The sequence below is a fragment of the Babylonia areolata genome, chromosome 23, assembly GCF_041734735.1.
Source record: "Babylonia areolata isolate BAREFJ2019XMU chromosome 23, ASM4173473v1, whole genome shotgun sequence".
Lineage (NCBI taxonomy): Eukaryota > Metazoa > Mollusca > Gastropoda > Neogastropoda > Buccinidae > Babylonia > Babylonia areolata.
In genome coordinates this window covers 32974936-32992435 of record NC_134898.1, presented here as the reverse complement: position 1 = coordinate 32992435, position 17500 = coordinate 32974936, and the positions used below count along the sequence as shown (strand labels likewise).

The window sequence follows — 17500 nt, the reverse complement described above, 5'->3', positions numbered from 1 at the left end:
TGTGAGTGTGTGTGTGTGTGTGTGTGTGTGTGTGTGTGTGTGTGTGTGTGTGTGTGTGTGTGTGTGAATTAACATAACAGTGGCACATGACCCTTGGCATTCTGACAAATCTCATCGAAGAACCAATACTACTACTGTGTATGGTAATCTGTCGTGTTCGACTATGACCATCAGGACAGCAGTGGAGACAGCTGCTGTCCCGACCATCTGGGCTAGAATTTTATTATAGTGGAGAGCGTCCTGCCCCAGTTACATCCCCACTTTCTCGGCCCAGAGGGTTTTCGGACAGTCGGTGTTGGGATGGTTCCCAACTAGCCCCCAAGGCTGCAGCACTAAGAGTCAGTGCGATTTTGCCTTCTAGTTTGAGAGTCATAGTCCTCCACAAAAGATTAATCTGTACATGATTTCCCACTGCAATGGAGAAACCGTTTGATAATACAGCTGTCACTTTGCTGCCGGCCCAACTGTAAACTTATGTCAGTCTGTGATATAAGCTGGATACTGCTACAACTGGGGACAGGACTGACAGCTGAAAACTTAACCCATTCTTCTTCTTCTTCTGCTGTTCGTGGGCTTCAACTCCCACGTTCACTCGTATATACGCGAGTGGGCTTTTTACGTATATTACCGTTTTTACCCCGCCATGTAGGCAGCCATACTCCACTTTCGGGGGTATGCATGCTGGGTATGTTCTTGTTTCCATAACCCACCGAACGCTGACATGGATTACAGGATCTTTAACGTGCGTATTTGATTTTATGCTTGCCTTTTCACACGAAGGGGGTTCAGGCACTGGCAGGTCTGCACATATGTTGACCTGGGAGATCGGAAAAATCTCCACCCTTTACCCACCAAGCGCCGTCACCATGATTCGAACCCGGGACCCATTCAACTCCAGGGAGTTTCCATTCTCGGGAGGTTTCCGTGCCATATTGATACAGAAAGGGGGGAAAAAACGAAACAAAAAAATAAACTGAAGTAAACTGGGTTTTCCCCCTCCATATTAACACAGCCCAGAAATACTACTATAGAAGTTAGTTCCTTGTTGCTTGCACTCGATTTACGTATGTGGAGTGATGGCCTAGGGGTAATGCGTCCGCCTAGGAAGCGAGAGAATTTGAGCGCGCTGGTTCGAATCACGGCTCAGCCGCCGATATTTTCTCCCCCTCCACAAGACCTTGAGTGGTGGTCTGGACGCTAGTCATTCGGATGAGACGATAAACCGAGGTCCCGTGTGCAGCATGCACTTAGCGCACGTAAAAGAACCCACGGCAACAAAGGGGTTGTTCCTGGCAAAATTCTGTAGGAAAATCCACTTCGATAGGAAAAACAAATAAAAGTGCACGCAGGAAAAAATACAAAAAAATGGGTGGCGCTGTAGTATAGCGACGCGCTCTCCCTGGGGAGAGCAGCCCGAATTTCACACAGAGAAATCTGTTGAGATAAAAAGAAATACAAATACAAATATGCACATGTAGGAACGTGTTCGTCATTTCAAACGAAAGCAGAAATTTTCTGACGGCCAGAACAATTGCTTGTGGGCAGCAGGGCTTGAAAGAGTTAAGTGAAGGACGGTCGGCTGGGATTCCCCAGTAGCAGCCCAGCCCAGCCCACCGCATCTCTCGTTCTTCACCATGCTCGGGTCTCTGCAGGAAGCGCTTCGCTTCTCTCTTCGTCTGGTCCGCTTGGTGCTGATGACGGCGTGGATCGTGTCCATGTTACTGATGTCCAGGGTGTCTCAATCCGTCCGCGCCGGGCTGGCGGCCAGGATAATTGACGTCATGAAGGACACGCCCCTTCGGCCCGAGGATTATGTGGACACCATGTTCAGGTTGTGTGGCTGTGTGGTTGTGTGGTGATGTGGTGCTGTGCTTGTTGTGTTTGTGCTGTGTTGTGTTTGTTGTGCTGTGTGGTGCTGTGTTGTGCTGTGTGGTGCTGTGTTGTGCTGTGTTGTGCTGTGTGGTGCTGTGTGGTGCTGTGTTGTGCTGTGATGTATCTCTTGTGTTGTGTTGCACTGTGCTTGTTGTGTTGGGTTGTTTTTCTTGTGTTGTGTTGTGTTGTGTTTGTGATGTGTTGTGTTTCATGTATTGTGTTGTGTTGTGTTTATTGTGTTGTGTTGTGTTTTGTTTGTGTTGTGCTGTGTTTCTTGTGTCGTGTTGTGTTTATTGTGTTCTGTTGTGTTTGTGTTGTGTTTCTTGTGTTGCGTTGTGTTTCTTGTGTTGTGCTGTGTTTCTTGTGTTGTGTTGTTTATTATGTTGTGTTTTGTGCTGTGTTTCTTGTGTTGTGTTGTGTTGTGTTGTGTTGTGTTGTGCTGTGTTTCTTGTGTTGTGTTGTGTTTGTGTTGTGTTATATTTATTGTGTTGTGTTGTGTTTGTGTTGTGTTTATTATGTTGTGTTTGTGTTGTGTTTATTGTGTTGTGTTGTGTTTCTTGTGTTGTGTTGTGCTGTGCTGTGTTTCTTGTGTTGTGTTGTGTTTCTTGTAATGTGTTGTGCTCTGTTGTGTTTCTTGTGTTGTGCTGTGTTTCTTGTGTTGTGCTGTGTTGTGTTCTCCGTTGCTGCGGTGATGATGTTGTGATATGACTTTGTGCTGTGACTTTGTGCTGTACTTTGCTTTGCTGTAATGCTATGTTGTGCTGTGTTTGTGATGTGTGCTGTGTTGTGCTGTGCATCTGTTTATCTATTCATTCATTCATTTATTTATTTTTTATCTATGTTTTCTATTTGTTTATATATTAATTATTCAATTTTTTCAGTCATTTCACTCAATCATCTGTCCAATCATTCGTTTATCAATTCAATCACTCCTTCCTTTATGATATATGGCCTATGTACGTATTTATTGATGGACACATCGCTTCCAGCATGGCGTTTGTACGTAGATTTTTCTACGGTCGCTACACGGAATTGTGGGTGAGAGCGAGGAAGGGAGAGAAGGCCCCCGACCCCGTGGTGCACGATCTGTCTGCTCTCCCTTTGAATCTCCTGTCCTTCATGCGGACCGGCCGGCCACTGGTCAGTAAATTTACTCTGTGTGTGTGTGTGTGTGTGTGTGTGTGTGTGTGTGTGTTTCTGTCTGTCTGTCTGTCTGTCTGTCTGTCAGTCTGTCTGTCTGTCTGTGAAGGAATAGTGTGTGAAAGATAAACACGAGTATGCGCACGAATGCATTTATACGGACATGCACATGAGCGCACAAACGCGCGCGCGCACACACACACACACACACACACACACACACACACACACACGTAACTCCGACCCTCACGGACACTGCATTGACAAATGAGCGTCTTATCCATGACAAAAAGAAATACAACACGGTACAGTACAGTTCAGTACAGTGCAGTTCAGTACAGTACAGTACAGTACAGTTCAGTACAGTACAGTACAGTATAGTACAGTTCAGTACAGTACAGGACCGTATAGTACAGTTCAGCACAGTACAGTACAGTACAGTATAGTACAGTTCAGTACAGTACAGGACAGTATAGTACAGTTCAGTACAGTACAGGACAGTACAGTTCAGTACAGTACAGGACAGTACAGTTCAGTACAGTACAGGACAGTATAGTACAGTTCAGTACAGTACAGTACAGGACAGTACAGTTCAGTACAGTACAGTTCAGTACAGTTCAATACAGTACAGGACAGTACAGTTCAGTACAGTACAGGACAGTATAGTACAGTTCAGTACAGTACAGGACAGTACAGTTCAGTACAGGACAGTACAGTTCAGTACAGGACAGTATAGTACAGTTCAGTACAGTACAGTACAGGACAGTATAGTACAGTTCAGCACAGTTCAGTACAGTACAGTATAGTACAGTATAGTACAGTACAGGACAGTATAGTACAGTTCAGCACAGTACAGTACAGGACAGTATAGTACAGTTCAGTACAGTACAGTTCAGTACAGGACAGTACAGTTCAGTACAGTACAGTACAGGACAGTATAGTACAGTTCAGTACAGTACAGTTCAGTACAGGACAGTACAGTTCAGTACAGTACAGGACAGTATAGTACAGTTCAGTACAGTACAGTAAGGTACAGTTCAGTACAGTACAGGACAGTATAGTACAGTTCAGTACAGTACAGGACAGTATAGTACAGTTCAGTACAGTACAGTTCAGTACAGGACAGTACAGTTCAGTACAGTACAGGACAGTATAGTACAGTTCAGTTCAGTACAGTACAGTACAGGGCAGGACAGTAAAGTACAGTACAGTACAGTTCAATACAGTACAGTACAGTTCAGTACAGTACAGGACAGTACAGTACAGTTCAATACAGTACAGTACAGTTCAGTACAGTACAGGACAGTAAAGTACAGTACAGTTCAGTACAGTACAGTTCAGTTCAGTACAGGACAGTATAGTACAGTTCAGTACAGTACAGTACAGTACAGTACAGTTCAGTACAGTACAGGACAGTATAGTACAGTTCAGTACAGTACAGTACAGGACAGTATAGTACAGTTCCGTACAGTTCAGTACAGTACAGTACAGTACAGTAAAGTACAGTACAGTTCAGTACAGTACAGTTCAGTTCAGTACAGGACAGTATAGTACAGTTCAGTACAATTCAGTACAGTAAAGTACAGTTCAGTTCAGTACAGTACAGGACAGTAAAGTACAGTTCAGTACAGTACAGTTCAGTACAGGGCAGGACAACACAGGACAGGACAGGACAGGACAGCACAGCTCAGTACAGCACAGTACAGTACAATGCAATATAAGTATGCGGGTATTTGATTTTGGTAGCTCTACTTATCTATCGAGATTCTATACTTCGGTGGCAATAGCGTACCTATCAACCAACCTGTATGTCTACCTATCAGTCTGTCTACTCACCTACCTATCTTCCTACGAACCTTCAAATCTGTCTACCTACCATTCTGTTTTCCTTCCAATTTATCTGCATGCCTTCCTATCCTCATGCGAACTGTCTGCCTTTCCCACCTTTCTTCCAACCAAGCTAACTACCTTCCTACATAATTATACATAGGTAGGTAGCTGTGACCTGCTTCCTGTTTACCAATGAGTGCAGGAAAACTGTCACACCTTCTTTCCTTTGTACCTGCATGCCTTGCCTAACATGTTTTGGTGGTTTTGGGGGTTTTATTGTTGTGTTTTTTTTTGTTTTTGTTTTTTTGTTGTTGTTTTTTTTGGCGGGAGGTTACCAAGCTACTTACCAACATATCAAACTATCATCTACCCGAACTTTTTTTAACTGTTCCCACCCACCTACCTTTCTACCTACTTAACTACCTACCTAACTACTTACTTACCTAACTACCTACCTACCTACCTACCTGCCTACCTACCTGTCTATGTGTGTGCAAGTGTTGAACTTTGATAGTTGTACCTAACTCCCTACCTACCTGCTAAACTACCCATCTACCTACCTATGTTTCCTCTGTGTGTGTGTGTGTGTGTGTGTGTGTGTGTGTGTGTGTCTGTGTCTGTGTCCGTGTCTGTGTCTGTGTGTTGAACTTTGGCTGCTGTTTACCTTCCTACCTACCTACCTGTCTACAGGTGAGCAAGTGTTCAAAACTTTGACAGCTGTGCCTACCTACCAACCTACCTATCTACGTACCTGTCTTTTTGCGTGTTCTTTGGCAGTTCTACCTACCTACCTATCTACCTTCCTACCTACCTGCCTTCCTACCCACCTGCCTATCTAAATCTAAGTGTGTGCAGGTGCTTACCTTTGGCAGTTCTACCTACCTACCTGCCTGTCTACCTACCTACTCACTTACCCACCTGTCTACCTACCCACCCGCCTATATAATCAATGTGCAGACGCTGACCTTTGGCGGCAGCTCTGCCTACCTACCTACATGCCTATCTACCTACCTACCTACCTATCCACCTGTCTACCTACCTACCTACCTACCTAGCTGCCTGTCTAATCTAAGTGTGTGCAGGTGCTGACCTTTTGCAGCTCTGCCTACCTGTCCACAATACCTGCCTACTTTCCTGTCTTCCTACCTACCTACCTGTCTACCTGTCTACCTACCCTCCTGTCTAATCTAACTTTTGCCAGCTCTACCTACCTACCTACCTACCTACCTACCTGCCTGCCTGCCTGTCTACCTACCTGTGTGCAGGTGCTGAACTTCGGCAGCTGCAGCTGACCCCCCTTCATGGCCAAGCTGGGCCAGTTTAACCGTGTGGCGGAACAGTACGGCGGGCGGGTAGACTTCCTGGTCATCTACATCCAGGAGGCTCACCCTGTCGACGGCTGGGCCTTCCGCAACAACCCCTACGTCCTCAGGTACTGGCCTGACCCCTGAGACGGGGGTCGTACGAGTAGCGTTCTTAGCAAGCAGCGCAAAGGTTTGCTCAGGCGTTGAGAAAAATTAGTATCCTTCCACTGGAGGTCGCTTCAGTTTGCTAGCCGTTAAGTACATAGCCCTCCACTCGACACGCTAAGATTTTATAGCCGTTAAGAACATACCACTCCGCTCCAAGCGCTAAGGTTTGCTACCCGTTAAGAACATATCCCTCCACTCGACACGCTAAGGTTTGCTTAGCCGTTAAGAACATACGCCTCCACTCCATGCGCTGATTGTTTGACTGATTGATATGGATAACTATATAGCGCCTGTCCTCGGTCAGAGACCAAGCTCTAAGCGCTTTACAAACACGGGGTCATATGCACAACAGGCTGCCTACCTGGGTAGATTCGACTGACGGCTGCCACTGGGCGCTCATCGTTCGTTTCCTGTGTCATTCAATCAGATTTCAGGCACGCACACATACACACTCAGACAGACATGTAATATTTTACGTGTATGACCGTTTTGTCTATTTACCCCGCCACGTAGGCAGCTATACTCCGTTTTCGGGGGTATGAATGCTGTCTATGTTCTTGTTTCCATAACCTACCAAACGCTGGCATGGATTACTTGATCTTTAACGTGCGTATTTGATTTTCTGTGTGCGTATACACACGAAGGGGGTTCAGGCACTGGCAGGTCTGCACATATGTTGACCTGGGAGATCGAAAAAATCTCCATCCTTTACCCACCAGGCGCCATTACCGAGATTTGAACCCGGGACCCTCTGATTGAAAGTCCAACCCTTTAACCATTCGGCTATTGCGCCCGTCGAATATTTGCTAGCGTTTAAAACATACTCCTCCACTCGAGATGCTAAGGTTTGCTAGCCGTTAAGAACATAGCCCTCAACGCTAAGATTTGCTAGCCGTTAAGAACATAGCCTTCCACTCAACACGCTAAGGTTTGCTAGCCGTTAAGAACATACCTCTCCACTCCAGGCGCTAAGGTTTGCTAGCCGTTAAGAACATGCCTCTCCACTCTAGGTTGCTAAAGTTTGCTAGCCGTTAAAACCATACCACCTCCTCTCAAGGTGCTAAGGTTTGCTAGCCACTAAGAACATACCACCTCCGCTCAAGGCGCTAAGGTTTTCTAGCCGTTATTATCATACCACTTCCACTCGAGGTGCTAAGGTTTGCTAGCCGTTAAGAACATACCCCTCCACTACAGGCGCTAAGGTTTGCTAGCCGTTAAGAACATACTCCTCCACTACAGGCGCTAAGGTTTGCTAGCCGTTAAGAACATACCCCTCCACTACAGGCGCTAAGGTTTGCTAGCCGTTAAGAACATACCCCTCCACTCCAGGCGCTAAGGTTTGCTAGCCGTTAAGAACATATCACTTCCACTCGAGGTCGCTAAGGTTTGTTAGCCGTTAAGAATATATCACCTTCGCTCAAGGTGCTAAGGTTTGCTAGCCGTTAAGAACATAGCCCTCCACTACAGGCGCTAAGGTTTGCTAGCCGTTAAGAACATACCCCTCCACTCCATGCGCTAAGGTTTGCTAGCCGTTAAGAACATACCCCTTCACTACAGGCGCTAAGGTTTGCTAGCCGTTAAGAACATACCCCTCCACTACAGGCGCTAAGGTTTGCTAGCCGTTAAGAACATACCCCTCCACTCCATGCGCTAAGGTTTGCTAGCCGTTAAGAACATACCCCTCCACTCCATGCGCTAAGGTTTGCTAGCCGTTAAGAAGATAGCCCTCCACTACAGGCGCTAAGGTTTGCTAGCCATTAAGAACATAGCCCACCACTACAGACGCTAAGGTTTGCTAGCCGTTAAGAACATAGCCTTCCACTACAGGCGCTAAGGTTTGCTAGCCGTTAAGAACATAGCCCTCCACTCAAGGCACTAAGGTTTGCTAGCCATTAAGAACATAGCCTTCCACTACAGGTACTAAGGTTTGTTAGCCGTTAAGAACATAGCCCACCACTCCAGGCGCTAAGGTTTGCTAGCCGTTAAGAACATAGCCCTCCACTCCAGGCGCTAAGGTTTGCTAGCCGTTAAGAACATAGCCCTCCACTCCAGGCGCTAAGGTTTGCTAGCCGTTAAGAACATACCCCTCCACTCCAGGCGCTAAGGTTTGCTAGCCGTTAAGAACATAGCCCTCCACTCACGGTCGTTAAGGTTCGCTAGCCGTTAAGAACATACCCCTCCACTCCATGCGCTAAGGTTTGCTAGCCGTTAAGAACATACCCCTCCACTCACGGTCGCTAAGGTTCGCTAGCCGTTAAGAACAGACCCTTCCATGGAGTATTGCTGCCTAAATGGCGGGGGTAAATGAACAAAACGGTCATGCACCTAAAATGTTACATGTCTGTATCAGTGTGCATATGTGTGTAACATGTCTGTCTGAGAGTGTATGTGTGCGTGACTGAAACCTGATTGAATGGCACAGGAAACGGAATGATGAGCGTCCAGTGGCAGCTGTAAGTCGGCTCTACCCAGGTAGGCAGCCTGCTGTGCAAATGACCCCCTGTTTGTAAAGCACTTGGAGCTTGGACCGTGTGTGTCCAAGTGCTGCTATCATTACCACTACACATGCTGCTGCTGCTGCTGCTGCTGCTGCTGTTATCATTACCACTGCACGCGGCTGTTGTTGCTGCTGCTGCTGTTATCATTACTACAACTATTGCTGCTGCTGCTGCTGCTGCAACAGCTGCTTCTACTACGACTGCCTCTTCTTCTCCTGATACTATTATGCTGGTGATGCAACTAGTATTAAAACTGTTGCTGCTGCTACTACTATGACTGCATCAGTTGCCGCTTCTCCAAATTCTATTCCACTGCTGCAACTAGCATTTCTTCTTCTTCTTCTTCTTCTTCTGCGTTCGTGGGCTGCAACTCCCACGTTCACTCGTATGCACACGAGTGGGCTTTTACGTGTATGAACGCTGACATGGATTACAGGATCTTTAACGTGCGTATTTGATCTTCTGCTTGCGTATACACACGAAGGGGGTTCAGGCACTAGCAGGTCTGCACATATGTTGACCTGGGAGATCGTAAAAATCTCCACCCTTCACCCACCAGGCGCCGTCACACCGTGATTCGAACCCGGGACCCTCAGATTGACAGTCCAACGCTTTAACCACTCGGCTATTGCGCCCGTCAACTAGCATTTCAACTGCTTCTATATCTGCTGCTGCTAGCAATTGCTACTACACATGCTGCTGCTTATGCTGCTTCTGCCATTACAACTACTACCGCTACTGTTACTGCTACTACTACTACTACTACTACTAATTACCATTACCGCCTTCATGATCCTCTGTGACGCAGGAGTCACCGCAGTATGGAAGAGCGACTGAGCGCAGCCCGACAACTGCTGAAGGCTCGCCCAGCTTGCCCCGTGGTGGTGGACAACATGAGTGACGAGGCCAACTTCATGTACGGAGCCGTATCCGAGCGCCTCTACATCGTCCTGGACTCTCGCATCGTCTACATGGGCGACCGTGGGCCTGCCGGCTACCGGCTTCCTGAGGTGGAGGATTGGCTGGCAGAATATTTCGGGAATTAAATTTGATTAATTAAAAAAACAAACAAACACAAAAAAAACAGAAGACGTGGGTATGTGTGTGTGTGTGTGTGTGTGTGTGTGTGTGTGTGTGTGTGTGTGTGTGTGTGTGTGTGTGTGTGTGTGTGTGTGTGTGTGTGTGTGTGTAGGAGGAGGATTTTTTGTTTAATGTCCCGTCACACATATCGGTGATTGAAGCCATTTTGTTAAAGTATTTATGAATACATCTGAGTATTATCGGTTAGAAGGGGTGGGAGATGTGGATGAATGGAGGGTTGGGGGAAACTGGGCAAATGAGGGTAAAAATGTGGGTGAAATTTGGAAGAAAAAAAACCCCTCTAAATACAGTTACAGGAAATTACTTAAAGGACTTCGTAAAAGAGAAGTGTGTGTGTGTGTGTGTGTGTGTGTGTGTGTGTGTGTGTGTGTGTGTGTGCATTTATCATGCGTTTTAAGTCTTAGGCATGTGTTTATGATGCATGTGTCAAGAACTTGAATAAGCATCAGTGCATGCGTCTTGTCTGTGTTTCAGCAGGTATGATTGCATTCATCTGTTCTTCGTGTTTGGTCTATGTCTCTTCTTTTTTCTTTTTTCCTGAGAGCTGGATGTAAAATGGATTTATTTTGCTTATTGCATTTCCCTAATTCATTCAATAATTCATTCATTCAATCAGTCAGTCAGTCAATCAGTCAGTCATTTTCTCTCTTCTTATTGTGAGAAAGAAAGGGCTCAATGTCAGGAGTAATACCAAAGAGGGTGCATGCTTCACGTGACGTTTTTTATGATGTCATAATCTGCAATGACGAAAGTTTATGACGGATGCGTGACGTTGTACGTGAAGTATGCACTCGAAGAGGTATTGGCCCGTGATGATACGATTGTCTTCGCTTTCCACTGGTTTTCCAAACCCAACAGTGTAACAGGAATGTTTTGATGCATTAAAATAAAGGGGTCTCAAGTGCACGGTGTTTTTGTGTGTGGTGTTATTGACTGGCAATACTTCACTCCGATGTTCCACACTCCACCCAGTTGTGGGTGTCAAAATGCGTGACTAAGATTGTTCCGTTTCCATCATTCGATCAGTCAGTAGATTGTTCCGTTTCCATCATTCAGTCAGCCAATAGATTGTTCCGTTTCCATCATTCAGTCAGTCAATAGATTCTTCCGTTTCCATCATTCAGTCACAGTCAATTGTTCCGTTTCCATCATTCAGTCAGCCAATAGATTCTTCCGTTTCCATCGTTCAGTCAGTCAATAGATTGTTCCGTTTCCATCATTCAGTCAGTCAATAGATTGTACCGTTTCCATCGTTGTCAGTCAATAGATTGTTCCGTTTCCATCGTTCAGTCAGTCAACAGATTGTTCCGTTTCCATCGTTCAGTCAGTCAATAGATTTGTCCGTTTCCGTCGTTCAGTCACAGTCAATTGTTCCGTTTCCATCATTCAGTCAGTCAATAGATTGTTCCGTTTCCATCATTCAGTCAGTCAATAGATTCTTCCGTTTCCATCATTCAGTCAGCCAACAGATTCTTCCGTTTCCATCATTCAGTCAGTCGATAGATTGTTCCGTTTCCATCATTCATTCAGTCAATAGATTGTTCCGTTTCCATCGTTCAGTTAGCCAATAAATTGTTCCGTTTCCATCGTTCAGTCAGTCAATAGATTGTTCCGTTTCCATCGTTCAACCAGTCAATAGATTGGTCCGTTTCCATCGTTCAGCCAGTCAATAGATTGTTCCGTTTCCATCATTCAGTCAGTCAATAGATTGTACCGTTTCCATCGTTGTCAGTCAATAGATTGTTCCGTTTCCATCATTCAGTCAGTCAGTAGATTGTTCCGTTTCCATCATTCAGTCAGTCAATAGATTGTTCCGTTTCCATCGTTCAGTCAGTCAATAGATTGTTCCGTTTCCATCGTTCAGTCAGTCAATAGATTGTTCCGTTTCCATCAGTCAGTCAGTCAATCAGTCAGATATTCAGCCATTCATTCATCAATTTTCTCTCATTATTATGGCGAGAGAGCGAGGGTGGTGAGCTCAAAGTCATGAGTAACACCCAAGAGGGTGCATGTTTCACGTGACGTTTTTATGACGTCATAATCTGCGATGACGAAAGCAGTGCAACAGGATACATAAAAAAATAAATAAATAAATAATCAAAATAAAGTCTCATGTGCACAGTGTTTGAGTGTGGTTTTCCTGACTGGCAAGTGTTGTTGAACAGTGGAGTGTTGGCCTAGAGGTAACCCGTCCGCCTAGGAAGCGAGAGAATCTGAGCGCGCTGGCTCGAATCACGGCTCAGTCACCGATATTTTCTCCCCCTCCACTAGACCTTGAATGGTGGTCTGGACGCTAGTCATTCGGATGAGACGATAAACCGAGGTCCCATGTGCAGCATGCACTTAGCGCACGTAAAAAAAAAACCACGGGAACAAAAAGGTTGTTCCTGGCAAAATTCTGTAGCAAAATCCACTTCGATAGGGAAAACATATAAAACTGCACGCAGGAAAAAAATACACACAAAAAAAAGGGTGGCGCTGTATAGTAGCAACGCGCTCTCCCTGGGGAGAGCAGCCCGAATTTCACACAGAGAAATCTGTTGTGATAAAATGAAATACAAATACAAATAAAAGGGGCACCGTGGCGGAATCAGTTAGGCGTTGGCCTTCTGATCCAGCTTTCACCACAGATCAGGGTTCGAGACTCCCTGTCCCGGCATGGTGTTGTGTCCTTGGCGGGGGGTGGGGGGGGGGGGGGGGGGGGGGGAGGTGCTTTACTCCGATTTTCCTCACTCCATCCAGGTGTGAATGGGTACCTGACTGGTCAGGGAAGGTTAAAACAATGGAAGGTGAAGATTGGGACCCACCTTCTTATGTTGAGCGTTAGACACCTGCATAGACCTCACACCCTGTTAAAGTTGACCTATGGAGCTCACACCATGTTAAAGTTGACCATAGAGCACACACCCTGTTAAGGTTGACCACAGACCTCACATCCTGTTAAAGCTGACCTATAGAGCTCACACCAAATGTCAAATGTTTACCACACACACACACACACACACACACACACACACAACCGAACACCGGGTTAAAACATAGACTCACTTTGTTTACACAAGTGAGTCAACAAGCAGGTCCAGCTTTCGTTATACCAGAAATAAAACCAAAACGATCATACTATACTGTTAAAAACTTATCAGTATTCACAGCTGAACTCATTGTTAACAGCTAACTCATATTCTTGATTTACCAGTTTTCCTTCTACAAGTCTTATTTTGTGTTGATTCCAGATACGTGTTATGTGCTTTAAACTCATCGCATTGTGAGAACAAGTCTGAGATTATGATAGAAATCAGTCACATTGTACACCTTTTGATATTTGAAAGGAAAAAAATGTTACTTTTTGCTGCGTTCCTTTCTATAATAGATGGGCTGACAGGGCTGCAAGAAAAGAGTGCAAAATACGAACAGGGAACCACAGAACATTACGTGCCTTTGTACGTACAAGATGGCTACCGAGTACTAGAACAAGCATCATGGAGCAAATTCAGGGAAATTTACCAACAAAATGGAAACGTTTTAAGTGATGATATAATAAAATGCTTATATACCGGAACCAATCAATCAATCAGTTACATTCAGTAATTTAACCAGATTAAGACAGATTCATGCATTATCGAACAGGATAAAGCAAAATGCTTTTATGACGAAGTTCAGTACAGATGTCAATTGCATATGTGGAGTGCTTATTTCTAGCAGACAGTATTTTAATGTCAGAGGCTGAAATCGTTTTTTTCCAAAGTTTACAGAAAGTTCACTTGAATGTGTATTATTTGTTGTAACTGTTTGATGTTAGCTCTTCTACTGTTTTGCTTATTTATTCTTGAACGTTCACACATACTCTCACTCTCACACACACATGCACACACACACATACGCATACACACTCTCTTTTATATATATACATATATATATATATATATATATATGTATATATATGCATATATTTATCTTTCTTATGATATACATATATGTATATTATGTACATGCATGGAATATTTATCCTATGTACATATCACATAAGCCCACTTCCCACCTTACACACACACACACACACACACACACACACACACATACACACAGGCGTGTGTGTGTGCGCGCGCGCGCTCTGCGGCTCTGCAATCAGAAGTAGAGTGTCTCAAAATGTTATCAAACTGGGCGCACACTACAACACACCGCAGATAATACATCATTGCACTTGACTGTACTGTACATATCAGTTATCAGTCATGCAGTGATAACAAATGGTAGCAATGCTTGTCGCTATCCTTCTAAACCTTGTTGCTGTTGCTTATTCTTTTTTTCTTTTTTTTTTCTTTTTTTTCTTTTTTTTTTTTTGTGAAGGAGTCTCTCACCTGCAAGCAGGCACATGACACACACGCACGCATAATGTCTGTGTGTGTGTGTGTGTGTGTGTGTGTGTGTATGTGTGTGTGTGTGTGTGCGCGCGCGCGCGCATTTCTTTCTTATGACTAATCACCAAAAGCAGAATATCGAAACAGAGGTAACTCTGTGTGTGTGTGTGTGTGTGTGTGTGTGTGCATTTCTTTGTGATGACTAATCACCAAAAGCAGAATATCCAAACAGAGGTAACTCTGTGTGTGTGTGTGTGTGTCCGTGTCCGTGTCTGTGTGTGTACATTTCTTTGTGATGACTAATCACCAAAAGCAGAATATCGAAACTGACAGAGGTAGTCGTATGCGCGCGCGACGTGTGTGTGTGTGTGTGTGTGTGTGTGTGTGTGTGTGTGTGCATTTCTTTGTGAAGACCAATCACCAAAAGCAGAATAGTCGTGTGCGCGCGCGACGTGTGTGTGTGTGTGTGTGTGTGTGCGCGCGCGCGCGCGCGAGCATTTCTTTCCAATGTCTATTCAAGAAAGAAAAAAAAACCCAGAATATCCAACAGTTGCAGCAGCAGCAGCAGCAGCAACTACAGCAACAGCCACATTTTACAAAATTCTAACAGCAACTTTTCACAGTAACTGCTACAACATCGCCATCAGCAGCAAACAGTGGTGCGGCAACAGGTCTGTAAGGCAAGCACAGTTATCGCCGGTGTTATCAGCGTTTGTTAGTCACCACGCAGGTCACAGGACGATGTGTAGCCAACTGGGCAGGGAAGATTTCCACACAAGTGCTCAAAGTCCAAAGTTAAAGCCAAAGGAGCGAGCAACCCCTCTGTGTGTGTATGTGTATGTGTGTGTGTGTGTGTGTGTGAACGTATGCGATGATGACGTGGTAGAACAAAATGGCCAACCACTGCCACTTCATCTGTTGACCGGAGACAATGGTGAATTTTGTTGTGCCCTGTTGCGGAAAGATGTGTCCTGAAACCTGTGGTCAAACCGGGAATTGATGCTTTCTTTGCTTGTCTGTATGTGACTTGTGATCGTGGTTTGATAATAGGTGAGTATGTCTCAACTTTGTTGGGGTTTTTTCATTACAAGGATTGGGAGGAGAGAAAAAAAAACAACTCACAACCTTACCATCATTGAGGTGTGAATTATTTCTATACGATGTAGATGATAGAGGGAACTGATGATTCCCTCGCTTGTTTCCATGCGATTTGTGATTCTGGTTGAATAATCGGTGACTATATCTCAAACTTTCTAACAAGGATAGGGGGAGGAAAAAAAACCCACCCAACCATCATTGATGTGAATAATTTTTTTCATACGATATAGATAATAGATACCCAGCACTTTCTTCTTTCTCTAAATCATATACTTCACTGATACTACTCGGTTTTGAACATAAATATTTTTATTTATTAAGACTTCTTGCTATAGCGCATATTCTTGAAGCTCTATGCGCTTTACAATAGCACTAAAAACATTCACTCAAACATCCCCACACAAACATATGCATATAATTTGAAATATAGGCGAGAGAGAAAAAAGTAAAATAAGTCATGTCAGTTGATTAAATCAAGAAATGCAACAGGTATTTTTAAAAAAAATAGACAATTGAAATTGAAAGAACACAAGCACGTATACGCACGCATATATACGTAGGCACATACATACATACATACATACAAACACACAAAACACACAGCGTGCGCACACACGCACACACACACATACACGCACACACGCGCGCGCATGCGCACGCACGCACACATGCACCAACGAACACAAGCCGCATACCCAAACACATTACACACGCACTCACTCAGAGACACACACACATACACGCACCTACAGGCACAATACACACACGAACACAGATCAACAATCGAATAATGCAAACTACTGCGACATTACATATATATATATATATATATATATATATATATATATATATATATATATATATATATATAATGTAATAAAACGATACAAGAGAGGAGCAGTTGTTGTTTTTAAAGCAAGAAATACAAAAGAACACACCAGAAATGAACGTATTGTATATGCGAAAATGCTTCGTCGTCACTAGCGTGCAGAAATCGAAACTTATTTCTTTTTGATCTATAACTTTATAACTCGACTGACCGCCAGATCGTCCCCATGGTTTTCAGAAATCTTTAAAAACATCTGCTGCAGATAATGAAAACATTACATTGACAATGTCTCTTTAGTTGTCCGAAACTTAAAAGTGAGGAGGGTTGGATTTTGTTTTTTGTTGTTGTTTTTTTTCCCCAATACGGTCATATTCGGATCATGTTAAACGATATGATCTATCTGTGGTTCAAACAAATTTCTTTTTCCGATATTTCTAAATGATTAATGAATAGATTTGGCTGAACAACTATGATGAATTGCAGGAAGGACATGAAATCATAAAGTCAAGGCTTATTTTTTCAGTCGTGCCTATATTCATAAAGACAAATAACGCCACTGGTTGGGAGCCAGCTATTGAGATCATACCATGGCTCATTCGGATGAGACGATAAACCGAGGTCCCGTGTGCAGCATGCACTTAGCGCACGTAAAAGAACCCAAGACAACAAAAAGGTTGTTCCTAGCAAAATTCTGTAGAAAAATCCACTTCGATATGAAAAACAAATAAAACTGCACGCAGGACACTAGTGAAGAGACGCGCTCTCCCTGGAGAGAGCAGCCCGAATTTCACACAGAGAAATCTGTTGTGATAAAAAGAAATACCAATACAAATACAAATACAAACAAATAAAGAGTGGATAAGCTAGCGGAAGGCTAAAAGTAGCATCATGATAAAAGGGGTTTCTTTGGGAAGATTCTATTCTATGCTGTTCTATTCTATTCTATTCTATTCCATTCCATTCTATTCTATTCTATTCTATTCTATTCTATTCTATTCCATTCCATTCCATTCCATTCCATTCCATTCTATTCTATTCTATTCTATTCTATTCTATTCTATTCCATTCTATTCTATTCTATTCTATTCTATTCTATTCTATTCCATTCCATTCCATTCCATTCCATTCTATTCTATTCTATTCTATTCTATTCTATTCTATTCTATTCCATTCTGTTCCATTCTTTTACACTCCACTCTACTCTTTTCTTTTCTGTTGTGTTGTGTTTTTATTGTATCATTACACGAGCAACTGTAGTAACCCTCTTTCTCTATCTGCGTGTGTCTGCGCGCGCGCAGAAGA

At 43.9% G+C, this 17500-nt stretch overlaps 1 protein-coding gene and 1 pseudogene across 3 annotated transcripts in view; both read left to right on the top strand.

The window, feature by feature from the left end:
• Positions 1-10817, top strand: part of LOC143297967 (thyroxine 5-deiodinase-like) — a 12813-nt pseudogene extending 1996 nt beyond the window's left edge. Inside the window, exons 2-5 of one of the 2 annotated variants that reach the window (XR_013057333.1) lie at positions 1549-1831; positions 2862-3012; positions 6108-6274; positions 9621-10817. The product of XR_013057333.1 is annotated as a thyroxine 5-deiodinase-like, transcript variant X1 (transcript). Of the gene's footprint in view, positions 1-1545; positions 1832-2861; positions 3013-6107; positions 6275-9620 lie in introns of both variants that reach the window. The other variant, XR_013057334.1, reaches the window with a different exon arrangement.
• Positions 10818-14883: 4066 nt separating this feature from the next.
• LOC143297922 (uncharacterized) overlaps positions 14884-17500 on the top strand; it is a 15582-nt gene continuing 12965 nt past the window's right edge. The window contains exon 1 of the mRNA XM_076610506.1: positions 14884-15321. The gene's annotated coding sequence lies outside the window, so the exon portion shown is untranslated. The remainder of the gene's footprint in view (positions 15322-17500) is intronic.